Consider the following 18,933-nt stretch of genomic DNA (forward strand, 5'->3'; position numbering starts at 1 on the left):
CTCAGGAAATGGCCCAATATCCCAGATCTTCTGGGATTCTGCCACATTTTATTTCAATCTTGTGAGCCATGGATTTTTTTAAAAAAATATTTGGCTTTCTTTTGATCATTTGTAAATTGTGAAGAACTTCAAAATAGAAACTTTCCTCACTGCCACAGGGATCAGAAACATGTAGAAAATTCTATCTTCAAATTCACTTTCACAATCGCACTTGTCTTTAAAAAATATAAAGAAAACTGGTCTGACGTGTATTTCACCCAATGGTTGACTTTGCGAATACACCCTGTAGCCTAAAAGTGCTGCGCACCTGCACGTTCAGCACCAGAGTAATACACATGCTGCAGGCTCTAAAGTGGCATATCCTGTCACCAAGGGGTGGCACAGTGGTTAGCACTGCTGTCTTACTGCGCCAGGGATCCAGGCTCAATTCTGGTCTCTGGTCACTGTGTGGAGTTTGCACATTCTCCCCATGTCTCCGTGGGTTACCTCCAGGTGCTCCAGTTTCCTTCTGCTGTCTTAAGATGTGCGGGTTAGGTTGATTGACCATGCTAAATTAACCTTAGTGTTAGGAGGATTAGCAGGGTAAATTATTAGGGAATAGGGTCTGGGTGGGATTGTGTTTGGTGCAGACTCAATGGGCCAAATAGCCTCTTTCTGCACTATAGGGATTCTATGATTCTACTCTAAGGTGGTACATCCTGTCACCAAGGATTAAGGAGCAAAGATGAGTAAATGAGTTTGAGATACGAGGCCAGCATGATCTGATAGAATCACCTGACGAACAGGGTGGCCAAATGTTTCATTTTAAGGGATTATCTGTTGTTTTGACTGTTTATCCCAAAGGGACCCTTTTTGTGTCTTATTTCCAGGCCCGATGTGGGAGACAGGCTGGGAGTCTCCACTTACCTCTGCCCTTGTTTATTTTTGTCATGCATGTGCAGTCTAACTGTCAGCCACCAGGGGGAGGTAAGGTGATCATAAACCAACCTTCTTGAACAGTGTCCCCATGGTGATAGTTTTCCTTATTTTATTTTGCAGGAACTTGAGGAGCTGGATGGCCTACTGTAACTGCAACAGGTGATCCACCATATATAAAAATCTAGTACACATCTGGCAAACTGCACAGACATCATGTTGTAAATGTTAAAACCATTATTTATGAAACAAGAAAAGCTAATTGTTGACCTGGAGCCTTGCGTTTACAAGTACGTCTTTGTCATCATAGAATCGTACAGTGCAGAAGAAGCTTTTCAGCCCATCGAGTCTGGACGACACGCGAGAAACATTTGAAATCCCACCTAATCCCATTTACCAGTACTTGGCCTGTAGCCTTGAATATTATGGCATGCCTAGTGCTCACCCAGATATTTTTTAAAGGATGTGATGCAACCTGCCTCTAACACCCAGCCAGCGCATTGCATACCATCACCAGCTGTCTTAAGATCTCCCTAAAGTAAAGTTTATTTATTAGTGTCACAAGTAGGCTTCCATTAACACTGCAATGAAGTTACTGTGAAAATCCCCTGGTCACCACACTCCAGCACCTGCTCGGGTACACTGAGGGAGAATTTAGCATAGCCAATACACCAAACCAGCACATCTTTCAGAATGGGAGGAAACCGGAGCACTCGGAGGAAATGCCAAGCAGACAGTGATCCAAGCCGGGAGTCAAACCCGGGTCCCTGGAGCTGTGAGGCGGCAGTGCTAACCACCCTGCAACTTGTTGCCCTAATTGAGAGGAGTGACCTTTTAAAGAGGTTGGCAAGCTATATTGCAGAACATTGTGAGTATTAGAACAAAGAGAACAAAGAAAATTACAGCACAGGAACAGGCCCTTCGGCCCTCCAAGCCTGCACCAAACATACCGCCCGACTTAACTAAAATGACTTACCCTTCTGGGGACCATATTCCTCTATTCCTATTCACGTATTTGTCAAGATGCCTCTTAAAAGTCAGTATCGTATCCGCTTCGACCACTTCCCCCAGCAAAGAGTTCCAGGCACCCACCGCCCTCTGTGCAAAAAAATCTGCCTCGTACATTTCCTGTAAACCTTGCCTCTCGCATCTTAAACCTGTGCCCCCTAGCAATTGACTCTTCCACCGATGGAAAAAGCTTCTGACTATCCACTCTGTCCATACCTCTCATAATCTTGTAGACTTCTATCAGGTCTCCCCTCAACCTCTGTCGTTCCAGTGAGAACAAACCAAGTTTCTCCAACCTCTCCTCATAGCTAATGCTCTCCATACCAGGCAACATCCTGGTAAATCTTTTCTGCACCTCTCCAAAGCCTCCACCTCCTTCTGGTAGTGTGGTGACCAGAATTGAACACTATATTCCAAGTGTGGCATAACTAAGGTTCTATAAAGCTGCAACATGATTTGCCAATTTTTAAACTCAATACCCCGGCCGATGAAGTCAAGCATTCTGTTTGCCTTCTTGAATACCTTCTCTACCTGCATTGCTACTTTCAGCGACCTGAGTACCTATAAACCCAGATCCCTTTGCCTATCAATACTCTTAAGGGTTCTGCCATTTACTGTATATTTTCTATCTGTATTAGACCTTCAAAAATGCATTACCTCACATTTGTCCAGGTTAAACTCCATCTGCCATCTCTCTGCCCAAGTCTCCAACTGATCTATATCCTGCTGAATCCTCTGATGGTCCTCATCACAATCCACATATCCACCAATCTTTTGTCATCCACAAACTTACTAATCAAACCAGTTACATTTTCCTCCAAATCATTTATATATATTACAAATCCCGAGGAACGCCACTTGTCACAGCCCTCCATTCAGAAACGCACCCTTCCACTGTCTTCTTTGACCAACTAAGAAATTTAACAACACCAGGTTAAAGTCCAACAGGTTTATTTGGTAGTAAATGCTTTCGTGGCTTTGCCCCTGCGTCAGGTGAGTGGGGAGTTCTGATCACAAACAGGGCATATAAAAGCACACACTCAGTTTACAGAATACTGATTAGAATGTGAATCTTTACAGCTAATCAAGTCTTAAAGGAGCAGACAATGTGAGTGGAGGTAGCATTAAGCATAGGTTAAGGAGATGTGTATTGTGTCCAGACAGAACAGTAAGCGGAATGTTGCAAGCCCAGGCAAGTCATAGGGGTTACAGATAGTGTGACCTGAACCCAAGATCCCGGTTGAGGCCGTCCTCATCTATGTGGAACTTACTTATCAGTCTCTGCTCAGTGACTCTGAGCTGTCGTGTATCGTGAAGGCCGCCTTGGAGAACGCTTACCCGAAGATCAGGGGGCGAATGCCCATGACCGCTGAATTGTTTGCCAACAGGAAGAGAGCAAACATGGGACATGGTGGACAGAGTACCCTTCATCTAGCGCTTCCCCAGAGCAGAGAAGCTACGATATCTTCTCCAGAGTCTTCAACATGTCATTGATGAAGATGACCATCTCGCCAAGACCATCCCACACCCCCATTTCTTGCCTTCAAACAACCACACAGCCTCAAACAGACCATTGCCTGCAGCAAACTACCCAGCCTTCAGGAGAACGGTGACCATGACACCACACAACCCTGCCACAGCAACCTCTGCAAGACATGCCAGATCATCGACACCGATGCCATCATCTCACGGAAAACACCATTCACCAGGTACACAGTAAATACTCTTGCAACCCGGCCAATGTTGTCTACCTGATACACTGCAGGGAAGGATGTCCCAAGGCATGGTACATTGGGGAGACCATGGAGATGCTACAACAATGGATGAATGAACACCGCTCGACAGTCACCAGACAGGACTGTTCTCTTCCTGTTGGCGAACAATTCAGCGGTCACGGGCATTTGGCCTCTGATCTTCGGGTAAACATTCTCCAAGGCGGCCTTCACGACACATGACAGCGCAGAGTTGTTGAGCAGAAACTGATAGCCAAGTTCTGCACACATGAGGACGGCCTCAACCGGGACCTTGGGTTCAGGTCACACTATCTGTAACCCCCATGACTTGCCTGGGCTTGCAATATCTCACTTACTGTCCTGTCTGGAGACAATACACATCTCTTTATGCTTAATGCTATCTCCACTCACATTGTCTGCACCTTTAAGACTTGATTAGCTATAAAGACGCTCATTCTAATCAGTATTCTGTAAACTGAGTGTGTGCCTTTATATGCCCTGTTTGTGATCAGAACTCCCCACTCACCTGATGAAGAGGCAAAGTCCCAAAAGCTAGTGGTGTTTGCTACCAAATAAACCTGTTGGACTTTAACCTGGTGATGTGAGATTTATTACTGTGTTTACCCCAGTCCAACGCCAGCATCTCCACATGATGACTTCTTTGCCCAAGCTAGTCCTGTATACATCTTGCCTCACCTCTGATTCCATGCGACTTCACCTTCTGCACCAGTCTGCCACGACGGACCTTGTCAGAGGCTTTACTGAAGTCCATGTAGACAACATCCACTGCGCCACCCTTATCAATCATCTTCGTCACTTCCTCAAAAAACTCGATCAAGTTCATGAGTCACGATCTGTCCTTCACAAAACCACATTGCCTCTCAATAATATGTCCACTTCTTTCCAAATGGGAATAAATCTTGTGTCAAAGAATCCTTTCCAATAATTTCCCTACCACTGATGTAAGGCTCACGGCCTGTAATTACCTAGATTATTCTTGCTACCTTTCTTAAACAAAGGAACAAAATTGGCTATTCTCCAATCCTCTGTAGCCAGTGAGGATACAAAGATTTCCCTCAAGGCCCCAGCAATTTCCTCCCTTGCCTCTCTTAGTATTCTGGGGTATATCCCATCAGGCCCTGGGGGCTTGTCTACCATAATGTTTCTCATGAACTGCAATACCTCCTCCTTTTTGATCTCAACATGACTCAAACTATCTACATATCCTTTCCCAGATTCATCACCTAAAAAGTTCTTCTCTTTGGTGAATATTGATGCAAAGTATTCATTTAATATCTCGCCCATTTCCTCTGGCTCCACGCATAGATTCCCTCCCCTGTCCTTGAGTGGGCCAATCCTCTCCCTGGCTACCCTCTTGCTCTTTATATATGTACAAAAAGGCTTGGGATTTTCCTTAATCCTGCTGGCCAATGCTTTTTCGCGGCCTTTTTAGCCCAACTTACTCCTTGCTTAAGTTTCTTCCTACTTTCCTTGTATTCCACACTTGCTTTGTGTGTTCCCAATCTCTTAGCTTTGACAAATGCTTTCTTTTTTGCTTTGACGAGGCTCACAATAGCTCTCATTATCCAAGGTTCCCAAAACTTGCCATACATATACTTCATCCTTACAGGAATATGCTGGTCCTGAATCCCTATCAACTTACACTTGAAAGCCTCCCACATGCCAGATGTTGATTTGCGCTCAATCATCTGTCCCCAATCTACATTCTTCAGTTCCTGCCTAATATTGTTGTAATTAGCCTCCCCCCAGTTTAGCACCTTAACTTGAGGACTACACTTATCTTTATCCATCAGTACCTTAAAGCTTACTAAATTGTGGTCAATGTTCCCAAACTGCTCCCCTACTGAAACATCGACTACCTGGCTGGATTCATTCCCTAATACCAGGTCCAGTATGATCCCTTCCCTAGTCAGACTATCTATATACTGTTTCAAGAAGCCCTCCTGGACGCTCCTTACAAACTCTGCCCCATCCATGCCCCTAGCACTAAGTGAGTCCCAGTCAATGTAGAGGAAGTTAAAATCTCCCACCACAACAACCCTGTTACTTTTACACCTTGCCAACATCTGCCTACATATATGTTCTTCTAGCTCCTGCTGGCAGTTGGAGAATCAGTAAACCCCCAACATTGTGACTACACACTTCCTATTCCTGAGCTCTACCCATATTGCCTCAATGTAGGAGCCCTCCGAGGTGTTCTTCCGCAGTACAGCTGTGATATTCTCCTTAACCAGAAGTCTAACTTCCCCAGCCCTTTTACATTCCCCTCTTTCCTGCCTGAATCATCTCTATCCTGTCCTTCCCTTAACCAAGTCTCTGTAATGGCAACAACATCATAGTTTCTAGTACTAATCCAAGCTCTAAGTTCATTTGCCTTACCTGTTACTCTTCTCGCATTGAAACAAATACACTTCAGGCCACCAGACCCTCTTTGATTAGCAACCTCACCCTGCCTGCTGCGTCTGAGTCTTACTGGCCCTACTCTTCAGCTAATTCACCTTTGCTTTGGTTCCCATCCCCACCAAACTAGTTTACATCCTCCCGTGTGACACTAGCAAACCTTCCAGCCAGAATATTTATGCACTTTCAGTTTAGATATAACCCATCCTTCTTATATAGGTCCCACCTGCCCCAGAAGAAAGCCCAATGGTCCAGATATCTGAAACCCTCCCTCCCACACCAGCTGTTTAGCCATGTGTTGAGCTGCACTATCTTCCTATTTCTAGCCTCACTGGCATGTGGCACAGGGACTAATCCTGAAATTACAACACTAGAGGTCCTGCTTTTTAACTTTCTACTTAACCCTAACCTGCTGCTGCAGGACCCCATCACTCTTCCTACCAATGTCGTTATTACCAATACATACTACAACCTTTGGCTGTTCACCCTCTCCCTTCAGAATGCTTTCTGTCCATTCAGAGACATCCTGGACCCTGGCACCAGAGAGGCAACACACCATCCTGGAGTCTCTTTCACATCCACAGAAGCACTTATCTGCACCCTTAACTATAGAGTCTTCTATAACTATTGCTCTAGTCCTCTTTGTCCCTCCCTGCTTAACAGAGCCAGTTGCGGTGCCACTGCTTTGGCTGCTCTTGCTGTTATCCCCTGCTAGGCCATCTCCCCCAACAGTATCCAAAATGGTATACTTGTTAGAGAGGGGGATGATCACAGGGGATTCCTGCACTGACAGCCTACTCCTGGTGGTCACCCATCTATCTGCCTGCACTTTGGGTGTGAACACATTTCTAAAGCTCCTATCTATGATGCTTTCCACCACCTTCCTGAGTGCATCTAACTGCTGCTCCAACCTATCCATGTGGTCTGTTAGGTGCTGCAATTAGGTGCACTTCCTGCAGACACAGTCATCCGAGATACTGGAAGCGTCACGGATCTCCCACATCTCACACGTGCAGCACTTAACCCCACTGACCGATATTTCCAGCACCAATTAGATTGTTTGAGAAAATTTATAAAACTCTTACCTTCACTTCTACCTTCTCACAATGACCTCTTCTTTTTGATCAGAAGAGGAGGGAAGGAGGGAAACACTAATGTAGTGTTTTGGTCTTCCACTTTGGTAGGAAGAATGGTAGGAAGGATTATTACTTGCGTGGAGAAAAACTGCAGCAGGCGACGGTGCAGAGGGACCTCGGGGTCCTTGTGCATGAGTCGCAAAAACCCAGCTTGCAGGTGCAGCAGGTGGTCAGGAAGGCGAATGGGATGCTGGCCTTCATAGCGAGGGGGATTGAATATAAAAGTAGGGAGGTCTTGCTGCAGCTGTATAGGGCATTGGTGAGGCCGCAGCTGGAGTACTGTGTGCAGTTTTGGGCGCCGCACTTACGCAAGGATATTTTGGCCTTGGAGGGAGTGCAGAGGAGGTTTACTAGGCTGATACCAGAGTTGAGGGGGTTGAGCTATGAGGAGAGGCTGAATAGATAAGGCTTGTACTCATTAGAGTTTAGAAGAATGAGGGGAGATCTCATTGAGACGTATAAGATGATGAATGGGATGGATAGGATAGAGGTGGAGAGACTCTTCCCGCTCAGAAAGGACAGTAGGACTAGGGGGCACAGCCTCAAGATAAAGGGGGGGGCGGTTTAGAACAGAGTTAAGGAGGAACTTCTTCACTCAAAGGGTGGTGAATCTCTGGAATTCTCTGCCCGTTGAAGTGGTGGAGGCTGCCTCGCTAAATATTTTTAAGACGCGGGTTGATGGGTTTTTGATAAGCGAGGGGATTAAGGGTTATGGGGAGAGGGCGGGAATGTGGAACTGAGCCACGACAGATCAGCCATGATCTTATTGAATGGCGGGGCAGGCTCGAAGGGCTAGTTGGCCTACTCCTGCTCCTATTTCTTATGTTCTTAAGTTCTTATGTCTTACTGCTCCTCGACACAAGATCTTCCGCTTCCTACTTCTTGGTAGACGTTGCTGGTCCAACATCTCCCAGATTGCACCAGTGAAGTCTCTCAGCCGCTTCTACCGGACATTAGTACACTTTATATGGCAGTAAGTTTTTGGTGTAGAGAAGTTGGTTGTATGGTGAGAGAGATAGTGTTGGTGTGCGATTTACACACCGAATTAGCAATCATTTGTACAACAGTGCAGGGTTGAGGAACAGCAACATATAGCAGCAAGTAAAAGTACACCATATGCTATTGTTTCTTAGCTCCTAAGTGTGAATTCTCTATGTAAACTATTATGGAAATGAAAATATTTTCAATCCCTTACCTGCATTTATAATCCTGTGTGATCTGGTGGATGATCTTAGTAGATCTTGATGTTGAAAAACGGCAGGATTTGGATCCTGGTATAAGTAGCAGGATGATTTGCTGATAACAATTCAAGAAAGAAGGTGGCATCAGGGTGAGATCATTTCATTGTATTACATGAAAGAAGGGAGTCTGGGAATAACCTGGCAGTTTTCACTCCAGAAGATAGTGCCTAGACTCCCCATAAACAGCAGTGCTGCCACTGTATCTGGCAGCACTTGACATAGAAAGTGCAGCACAGAAAGAGACCTTTTGATCCAAATTGAATCCTTCAATGCAGGAGGAGGCCATTTGGCCCACCAAGTCTACACTGACCACAATCCCACCCAGGCCCTATCCCCCATAACCTCATGCATTCACCCGAGCTAGTCCCCCGATACTAAGGGGCAATTTAGTGTGGCCAAACCACCTAACCTGCACATCTTTGGACTGTGAAAAGAAACTGGAGCATCCAGGCAAAACCCACTCAGACACTGGGAGAATGTACAAACACCACACAGACAGTGACCCAAGACGGGAATCGAACCTGGGTCTCTGGCACAGTGAGACAGCAATGCCACCGTGCCGCCCAGCTTTATGCCTGTGTTTATGTTCCTTTCTTCTCACCCTATCATTAATTATTCACTTCAACTCTTTATGGGAGTGAATTCAGCATTCTCGCTACTATCTGGGTAAAAGATTTCTCCTGAATTCCTGCTTTAGATTTATTAATGACTATCTTACATTTATGGGGAGGTAGTGTATTGTCATTGGACAAGTCATCCAGAGACCCAGAGCAAGATCTGGGTCCAAACCCCACCATGGCCCATCTCTAATGTCCAGTGCATGGCCCTTACTCTCATTATTGACATCTTTTTATGGATGAGCTGAGTCACTGCATTGATTGCACATTATATCTGTGGTCCAATATTGGAAGGTGATGAGGTTTGAACTTGGCAAAATCTGGGTAATGATCTTTTGGCAACAATGTACCTGCTGCCTTGGGTTGTCATCTCTGGTTGGATATAGGATTCCCCCCATCTCCCATTGCCCTGCTCCCACCAGAAGTTTATGCCCTATCTGTCCCAGCAATCAATACTTTTTCAAGCCAACTGAGAAGCAAACAAACTCTTCTTTATCTCACTGGATGTTTCTCAACTTCAAACAGCTGGAGTATTGTGTACAGTATTAGTTTTATTTAAGGAAAGGTCTAAATTACCAGGATGCTGCCTGGTATGGAAGGGCTGTCTTACGAGGAAAGATTGAACGAACTTGGGCTGTTTTCCCTTGAGAGACATCGGCTGAGGGGGGATCTAATAGAGGTTTATAAGATTATGAAGGGGATAGATAGAGTAAATGGTGTTAAGCTTTTTCCGCTATTAGAAATGGATAGAACGAGGGGTCACGGGCTTAGGGTGAGGGGGGCTAGGTATAAGACAAATATTAGAGGGCAGTTTTTCACGCAAAGGGTAGTGGGGGTGTGGAATGCACTGCCGAGTAAGGTGGTGGAAGCAGGCACGCTAGGGTTGTTTAAGAGTCACTTAGACAGCCACATGAGCAGACTACATATAGGGGGATATAGTAGGCCTTACTAAACATTGTAGGCTTGGGAATACGTTTGGCCTCAGGGATGTTACAGTCTTTGCCTGTTTAATAATGAATTTTTTTGTCTCCACAGGCATTTAAGTCCAGCAAGGGGCATGCATGCGGCAGGTTGTAGTGGGCTGCTCTTGGACGTTGCTTCGGGAGTTGCCTATTGCTTCATGTCATTAGTGTGCTTAAACTGGACCATCTCGAGGGCAACATGACAGCTCAGAGACTATCTCTGTTGCTGTGCGGACACATGGATTTGGGCCTGTGTCTGTGGGAGTTTGCACGTTCTCCCCGTGGTTGCGTGGGTTTCCTCCGGGTGCTCCGGTTTCCTCCCACATCCCCAAAGATGTGCTTTTAGGCTGATTGATTGGGTACTAAATTGTCCCTAAATTGGACCTCCCTGATCCTCGCACATTAGGCGTAGACTAAAATCATGAATAGGACACTGGGACAGTGGGACGGCGGCGCGGGCTCGTTGGGCCGAAGGGCCTGTTTCCCGTGCTGTGTTGTTCTTTGTTCTTTGTAAATGTATCAGAGGCAGTTCAAAGGCTAGGAATGGGCAGATTGTCATGTGAGGAAAGGTTTGACAGGTTAGGTTTGTGTCCACTGGAGTTTAGAGAAGGAAGGGGTTACTTGATCAAGGTAGTTAAGGTTCTGAGGGAAGCAGGAAATGCTGGAAAATCTCGGCAGGTCTGACAGCATCTGTGGAGAGATAATAAAGCCAACATTTCAGGGTTCGATCCAGACTCGAAATGTTGGCTTTATTCTCTCTCGCCAGAGACTGTCAGACCTGCTGAGATTTTCCAGCATTTTCTGTTTTTTGTTTCAGATTCCAGCATCCACAGTATGTTGCTTTTATTAAGACCCTCTAGGGGTCGTGATAGGGTGGATGTTTCTTCTTGTGGGAGAGTCTAGAACTGGGGGTCGCTGCTTAAAAATAAAGTGTTGCTCATTTAAGGCACAGCTGAAGGAAAAATGTTACCTCTTAGAGAATTGTGAGTCCAAAAGGCAGTCATTGAATATTTTTAAGCCAGAGTGAGGTAGATTTTTGATAAAGAAGGTGAAAGGTTATCAGGCAGGAATGTGGAGTGAGTAGAGTCAGATCAGCAATGATCTGATTGAATGGTGAAGCAGGCTCGAGGGGCCAAGTGGCTGGCTCCCGCTCCTAATTCATATCTAAGTTTGTTTGTTATTTATTAGTGTCACAGGTAGACTTACATTAACACTGCAAAGAAATTACTGTGAAAATCCACTAGTCGCTGGGAATCGAACGCAGGTCCCTGGCACTGTGAGGCAGTAGTGTTAGACACTGTGCCGTCCTCTTGCTGCTGCAAAAGCAGCAGATGGACTACTTCCTCATCCTGCCACAAGCTAAGTGGTGCATGGTATCTGACTGACGGATCGCATGGTGTCAGCTCAGCTGTTAGCTGCTCGAGCTGCATGGTCTTGCAGTCTGTCACTCATTGTGCACTACCCCAGCTGTGAGGGTTCACAAGTGAACTGCATTCATATAAAATAGGTCAGTTGTCCTCAAGAGGATATGATTAAATGAAATGTGTGTATGAGGCGGGTTGTGGGGGTGGGGGGGTGGGGGGGTGGGCGGTGTTGTTGTAGTGTCCGTAGCAGCGAGAGGAGAAATGCATATATTCATGAGATCTATGCATGGAAAAAGTGAATATTGGACTTGCTTTTAACTAAAACATCAAAATAAATAGAGGTAGACTTAGAACTTTTAAAGAACAGTGATGTATCCTGCAACTAACAATCTTCTCTCAGCCTGGAATGTAATGTGAAAGAGGAACAGAGAGGATGTTATAGCAGGAGTTGCATGTTTCAGTGATGCTGAGTTACAGAGCTTAGGACACATAATAGGTTCTGGTGCAAAGGGGATTGCAAGAGACGTACAGAACGATTCGGATGAGAGGAGCATCTTTTGTAATGTCCTTAAAGACGTGACCTGGATTTTCGCCTCTCCATCACTGCAAAAATAGCAAAGGAGGCTGAAATCTGGAAGATAACCCCCTACCATGCCTCTCCCCACCCCCTCCGCCTTCCCAACCATGGCACTTGCCAATGTCACAGGGCAGGAATGGGGTTGGGTTGGGATTCATGCATACACATTTCATAGAGTCATCTGCCCATACAAAACAGCAATTACCTCCTTGATTTTTATTAGTCAGGAGGGGAAACATAAGATGTACAGATTAGACTTGGAAGGAGCAGGTCTAAATGTTGTGGGGTCCTTTGGAAATCTAGTGTATCACTTTGGATATAATACTGGATACCTTTACAGGAGGTATGATGCCCTTTGAGATTGTTAAAAGTGGACATGAGTGTGTGTAAAAAGTTCATAAACCCATTGAAACTGTCAAGAAGAACTGTCAAAACCAATTGTCAAGCTGGCAAGGCATTTAAAACTTCTGTTATTTGAATCTTTTAAAAAAATGGTACGGACTGCTTGAAAGAAAATTGCTTGCTATTTCACGACCTTACATTACCACAGTGAGATGTCTCCTATTTCACAGTTTGATTGATAACTCCAAGTTATAGTCTTTAAAGTGAGGCTTTAAATTCCAATGGTTCTCCTCATAAGGGATTAAGCACTCACATTAAATATTTGTCTTTATAAGGGAATCATGTATTTGAAGGAATGTAAATGTTGTGAATGTCTTTTTTATGAATAAAACTGTATTCTGTAATAGACATGTACAATTCTATTTTAGTTTATGTTGTCATGGTCCCTGCGTTCTGCCAATAGTGGATACTAGACGAGCTGGCATGGAGGATGTAAGGGTGATGAGTGGGGGCATGGGTTGGCATGTGTTGACACTAAGTTGGCATGGGGAATATAAAGGAGGGGTGGGTGGAGAGCAAAAGTTGGCATGGTAGGTATGAGGGTTCATGAAGAGATGAGGGGAGGTGACTAGGTTGGCATAGAAGGTATGCAGCTCCATGGGGTGGAAAGAGGGGCATAAATTGGCATTGAGGGACTGAGGTGCCATGAATGGGGTCGGTCAGTAGCATAGGGTGACACAGATGGGACACAGGAACAGTGGGTGGGCAGTTTTTCATTTAAAATTTTGAATTAAGAAAAGCAGTCAAGAGAAGGAGAAAGGTCACAACCTAAAGTTGGTGAACTCAAAGTTCAGTCCACAAGGCTGTAACGTACTCAGTCAGAAGATGAGTGTTGTTCCTCCAGGGCTTCACTGGAGCATTGCAGAGGTCAAGGATGGTTATGTGGACATGAGAGTGAGATGCTGAGTTGAAATGACAAATGACTCAAAGCCATGCTTGTGGACTGAACAAAGGTGTTCCGCAAAGCGGTCACCCAGTCTGCGTTCAATCTCCCCAATGTTGAGGAGATTATATTGGGAGCAGCGAATACAGTAAACCAAATGGAAGGAAGAGTAAGTGAATCACTGCTTCACCTGAAAGGAGTGTTCTGGGCCTTGAACGGTGAGGTGGGGGAGGAGGCAGATGTTGCATTTTGCCTTCTAATGGCACCTTCCCTTGCAATCGCACAATGAGGAGTTGGGGGGTGATGGAGCAGTGTACCAGGATGTCAAGGAGGGAGTGATCCCCGCAGAATGCTGACATGGGGGTGAGAGGAAGTTGTGTTTCATGGTGGCATCATGCCAGAGTTAGCAGAGGATGATGCTTTGAATGCAGAGGCTGATGGAAAGTGAGGGCAAGAACATAGAACATAGAACATAGAACATTACAGCGCAGAACAGGCCCTTCGGCCCACGATGTTGCGCCGACCAGTTAAAAAACAATGACCCTCTAACCTAAACCAATCCCTTTTCATCCATAAACCTATCCACAGATCTCTTAAACGCCCCCAAACTAGGCGCATTTACAACTGCAGCAGGCAGGGCATTCCAATCCCTCACCACCCTCTGGGTAAAGAACCTACCCCTGACATCCGTCCTATAACTACCCCCCCTTAATTTAAAGCCATGCCCCCTTGTGCTAGCTTTCTCTTCCGAGGAAAAAGGCTATCACTATCCACCCTATCTAAACCTCTAATCATCTTATATGTTTCAATAAGATCCCCTCTTAGCCGCCTTCTTTCTAGCGAAAACAACCCCAAATCCCTCAGTCTCTCCTCATAGGACCTCCCCTCCATACCAGGCAACATCCTGGTAAACCTCCTCTGCACCCTCTCCAAAGCCTTCACATCCTTCCTATAATGTGGGGACCAGAACTGCACACAGTACTCCAAGTGTGGCCGCACCAGAGTTGTGTACAGTTGCAACATGACGCTGCGACTCCTAAATTCAATCCCCCTACCAATAAACGCCAAGACACCATATGCCTTCTTAACAACCTTATTATTGGTTCTGGGAGGGAGGGGAAGGTGTATGGGTAAAGGTGAGGGAAACGGTTTGGACCTGGTTGGGTCTGAACCACAGGGGGACATCTGAGTTAGGAAAAAAGGCAGACATGCCAGAAACACCATTTTCAAAGCTGGTATCATCAGAACAGATGTGATGGAGGTAAAGAAACTAGGAGAATGGAATGGAGCCTCATAGGAAGCAGAGTGTGGGGAGCTGTAGTTGAGTTAATATGGAATTTGGTGGGCTTGTAATGAATATTCACAGTCAGTCTATCACCAGAAATGGATACAGAGAGGTCAAGGAAGGGAAGTATCAGAGATGGACCTTGTGAAGGTGAGAGATGGGTAGAAATTGGAAGCAAAATCGCTAAATCTTTCCAGATCCAGACCAGATCACAAAGCAGCGCTGATCCAGTCATCAATGTAACAGTAAAAGATTTGCAGGAGAAGACCTGAGTGTGACTGGTACAAGGAATTTTCCACATATCCCACAAAAGGATAGGCATAGCTGGGGTCAGTGTGGGAACCCATAGCCATACCTTCTATTGGCAGGAACTGAGACAACTTATAGGAGAAATTGTTAAGTAATAACAGAAAAAAGATCAGTCAGCCAGGCAGAGTGATGGTGGATGGGAATTGTTGGGGCCTCTGCTCAAGGAAGAAACGGAGAGCCCTCAGGCTCTCCTGGTGAAGAATGGCGACAAAGAGGGATTGGATATCCATAGTGAGGAAGAGGCAGTTTGGACCAGGGAGTGCAGGGCAACAGAGGAAACACAATTGTAGGTGGGAAGAGACTGGACAAGGGGAGAGAGGATGGAATAATGGAGTCAAGATGGGAAGAAATGAGTTCCTTGGGACAGGCTGGGTCAACCAGGACGGTCCTGTTTGTGGATTTTGGGAAGGAGATAGAAGCAGGCTTTGTGGGATTAGAGGACTATGAGCTTGGAATCTGTGGGGGGAAGATCTTCAGAGGTGATGAGGTCAGTGACAATCTTGGAAACAAAGGCTTGATGTTCTGCAGAGGGGTTATGATCCAGAGGGAAGTGGGACGAAGCATCTGGGAGTTGGTGCTCCGCTTGGTTAGTATGCCAGACAACAACAGCACCAGCTTTGTCGGCAGGTTTGATTACAAGGTGTGAGAGTGCGGACTGAAGAAGGAAACAGCTTGGAGTGGGTGAGAGAAACAGCATTTGTTTAGGAGCAGATTTGTTGGCTGTTTGATTATTTACCTTGTAACAAACTGCATTCTGACGGTGACTCTATTTATTGTCATTTGACTCAGTGGTGCTTAATTCAGATACTGATAGCTCATTAACTGAAATGTATCTGCAGTGAGACTTGACTATTCCAACACATTCCTGGCTGGTCTCCCACATTCTACCCTGCTGTGAACTTGAGGTCATTTCAAAACCCTGCTGGCTACATCTTAAACTTGCAGCAAATCCAACTTTCCCATCGCCCCCTGTGCTTGCCTGACCTAGATTGACTCCTGGTCGTGTGACATCTTGGCTTTAAAATTCTCATCCTTGTTTTCAATTCCCTCCGTGGCTTTGCCTCTGTGTAATCACCTTGTAATCTGGGCCACGTGGCAATTCCAAATTATATTTCCTCCACCTTTGGTGGCCTTGCCTTCAGGTTCCTAGGCCCCAAGCCTCACTACTTCACTTCCCTCCTTTAAGGCATTCCTTAAAGCCTACCTCTTGGACCAAGCTTTTGGTCATCTGATCTAACATCTCTTTGTGTGACTTAAGTGTGATATTTAGGTTTAAAATGCTCTCTTGAAGTGCCTTAGGGTATTTCATTAGGTTAAAGGCATTATCTAAATATCAGATGTTGTTGTAGTTATGAGCCAGGAAAAAAAGACTTGCATTTATTCAGTACCGATCATGACCATCGCGTGAAATCACAGCCAGACAATTGCTTTTGAAGTATAGTTATTGTTTTGATGTCAGAAAACACAGTTGGGCAATTAACACAGAGCAAGATCCCAATGCTAATGAAATAATGACCAAATAATCTATTAATTACTCACATTGGGGGTCTGGTGGCAGATTTGATTACTACCACATGAGGGAGGTAAACAGGATAGGCTCGCTCTGAATAGCTTGGCCGGAATTCTCACATCCCACCCGCTGCTGGGATTCTAGCGGGCGGAGTACGGACAATGTAAAGGTTCATTGACATCAGATGGGAATCTCCAGTTTTCAAGCGAGCATGGCCAGAGAATCCCGCCCCTTATATTTTTAATGCTGGTCCTTTACGAATTCAACTTAAAAGCCAACATTGTGATGATACTGTGCCTTTAAGAAATGTATTTAATCATGTCCTCTGCAGTTGTTTTTAGGCAGGCCTGCCATTTTTGATTTTGCCACCTTGCTGTCTGAACCAGTGTGCTCTAATTGTTGTTGAAGCAATATAATGGGCATCTTGTTTAATTTTTTTCTGGGCCTAATGCTGTTCCTGGAGTTTTATGACCGTTTTGGGAATTGTTGATTTGCAACTGTTTGGCAGGTCAGGTGCCTTTGGGCAGTTTTTTTTTCTCTCACAGGAGAAGTGCATAAGGTTTTATTTTCATTTTGGCAGAAGCTGTTGGGACTGCAGACTGAAAGCAGTGTTCTCTGTCTCTAACTCTCCGGAGTGAAATTCTGCCCTCTGTGAGGTGCAGTCAGAAGCTATAGGCAAGCAGTATGTCTGTGTGCCTCAAGGTGTGCAAAATGTTCCAGGACTGAGAAGACCTCAGTGTTTTCAATTCAAAATCCAAAAGAATAATCCACACAGCAAAAGCTGCAAGATCCGGTATCCCCTGAGCATATTGTTTTCTGTACTAAGCCAAGAATGGGGTGTGTGATTTTTTTGTGGGAGTTGTTCAGCTTGGAACAGTAGCTGTACCTGCTAAGGTTGATACAATGTTATAGTTGTATTTTTGTAATTGGTACAAGTTATTGCTAATTTTCTATTTATATGTTAACTGTGTTCTTAAATAAACTTCTTTGATGAAAGCTCCCTTGTGGGTCACTTGCATCATACCTACAGTGAAACATTTTATGCTCACCTGTGCCAAATTCAAAGTGCAAAACTTATGATATGGGCTGACTTCATAAAACACCTTGGAGTTTCTGGCTGGGATTATAACAACATTTTAAAAAATGGTGTCATAAAGATTTATAGCAAGGAAACAGGCCCTTCAGCCCAACTTGCCCATGCCACCCTTTTTTTAAACTACTAAGCTAGTTCCAATTGCCTGCATTTGGCCCATATCCCTCTATGCCCATCTTACCCACGTAGCCATGTAACTGTCTGTGGAAACGGGTTGTTTATGATGGGCAATTATCAGAAATCGGACAAACTCTGCTTCCCAGCATGCTATAGACACTGAATGCCTGATGTAGACATTATGACTGACTTTAATATACTAGCCAAGAGGCAACTAACAAAGCCATCAGACCACAGAATGGGTAGGCATCTGCAAACTGCACAGTTGTAAGTAATACCTACAGATTCAGTCCCCACATTCCTTGCAATTGTTAATCTCAGAGAAGGTTTTGATTAGAGAGAAACCAGCTGGATATTACAATCACGATCCTCTCCATCAAAACCACCACCAAATTAACTATTCATGAACTTTGACAATATGTAAGAAGACACAGGTTTGAAGAAGGGGATGTGACAAAAATAAATCAAATCAAAATAATAAATCAAATCAAAATCAAATCAAAACTATCAATATTTGAGTAAGAAATTACCTTTAAAAGTGGGATGGTTATGAATCATCACAGCTGCATCTGATCCTTTAATGGGAGCTGATGGATGAGAGCAAATTTCTTTGGCCAAGAGGATGTCTAAATGGCTAAACCATGGGGTGACACAGTGGTTAGCACTGCTGCCTCACAGCTCCAGGAACTTGGGTTCAACTCCCTGCTCAGGTCACTGTCTGTGTGGAGTTTGCACATTCTCCCCATATCTGCATGGGTTTCCTCCGGGTACTCCAGTTTCCTCCCACAAGCCAAAGATGTGCGGCTTAGGTTGATTGGCCATGCTAAATTGTCCCTTGGAGTGTCTTGGGATGTGTAGATAGAGGGATTAGTGGGGTAAATGTGTGGGGTTGTAGGGGTGAGGCCTAGAATGGAATTGTTGTCGGTTCAGACTTGATGGGCTGAATGGCTTCCTTTTGCACTGTAGGATTTCTATGATTTCTATGTGGTTGTTTTGACAGATATGTGAGAAACAGAATTTCCGCATGTGAAAAAAGATGGAGAAGGATGAAGGGCCAGGGCGAAAGGATTCTATAATAGCGAGGTTAATGAAAGAAGTGTAAGAGGGTAGACAGGTGAGAGAAGGCAGGATAAAGATAGATGCAAGGTGCTGAACTTGAAGCCTATGAGGACCATTGTGAAATGAGGAGACAATGGACCAGCTCCAGAACAAGTTACTGAGACAGAAAGGTATTTTTAAAAATTCATTTGCAGGATGTGGGCGTCACTGGTTAGGCCAGCATTTGTTGTCCATCCCTAATTACCCTTGAGAAGGTGGTGGTGAGCTGCCTTCTTTGAACTGCTGCAGTCCCTGAAGTATA

This window comes from Carcharhinus amblyrhynchos, chromosome 7 (genome assembly GCF_965287045.1).
Source record: "Carcharhinus amblyrhynchos chromosome 7, sCarAmb.v2.hapA, whole genome shotgun sequence".
In the NCBI taxonomy this organism is placed as follows: Eukaryota; Metazoa; Chordata; class Chondrichthyes; order Carcharhiniformes; family Carcharhinidae; genus Carcharhinus; species Carcharhinus amblyrhynchos.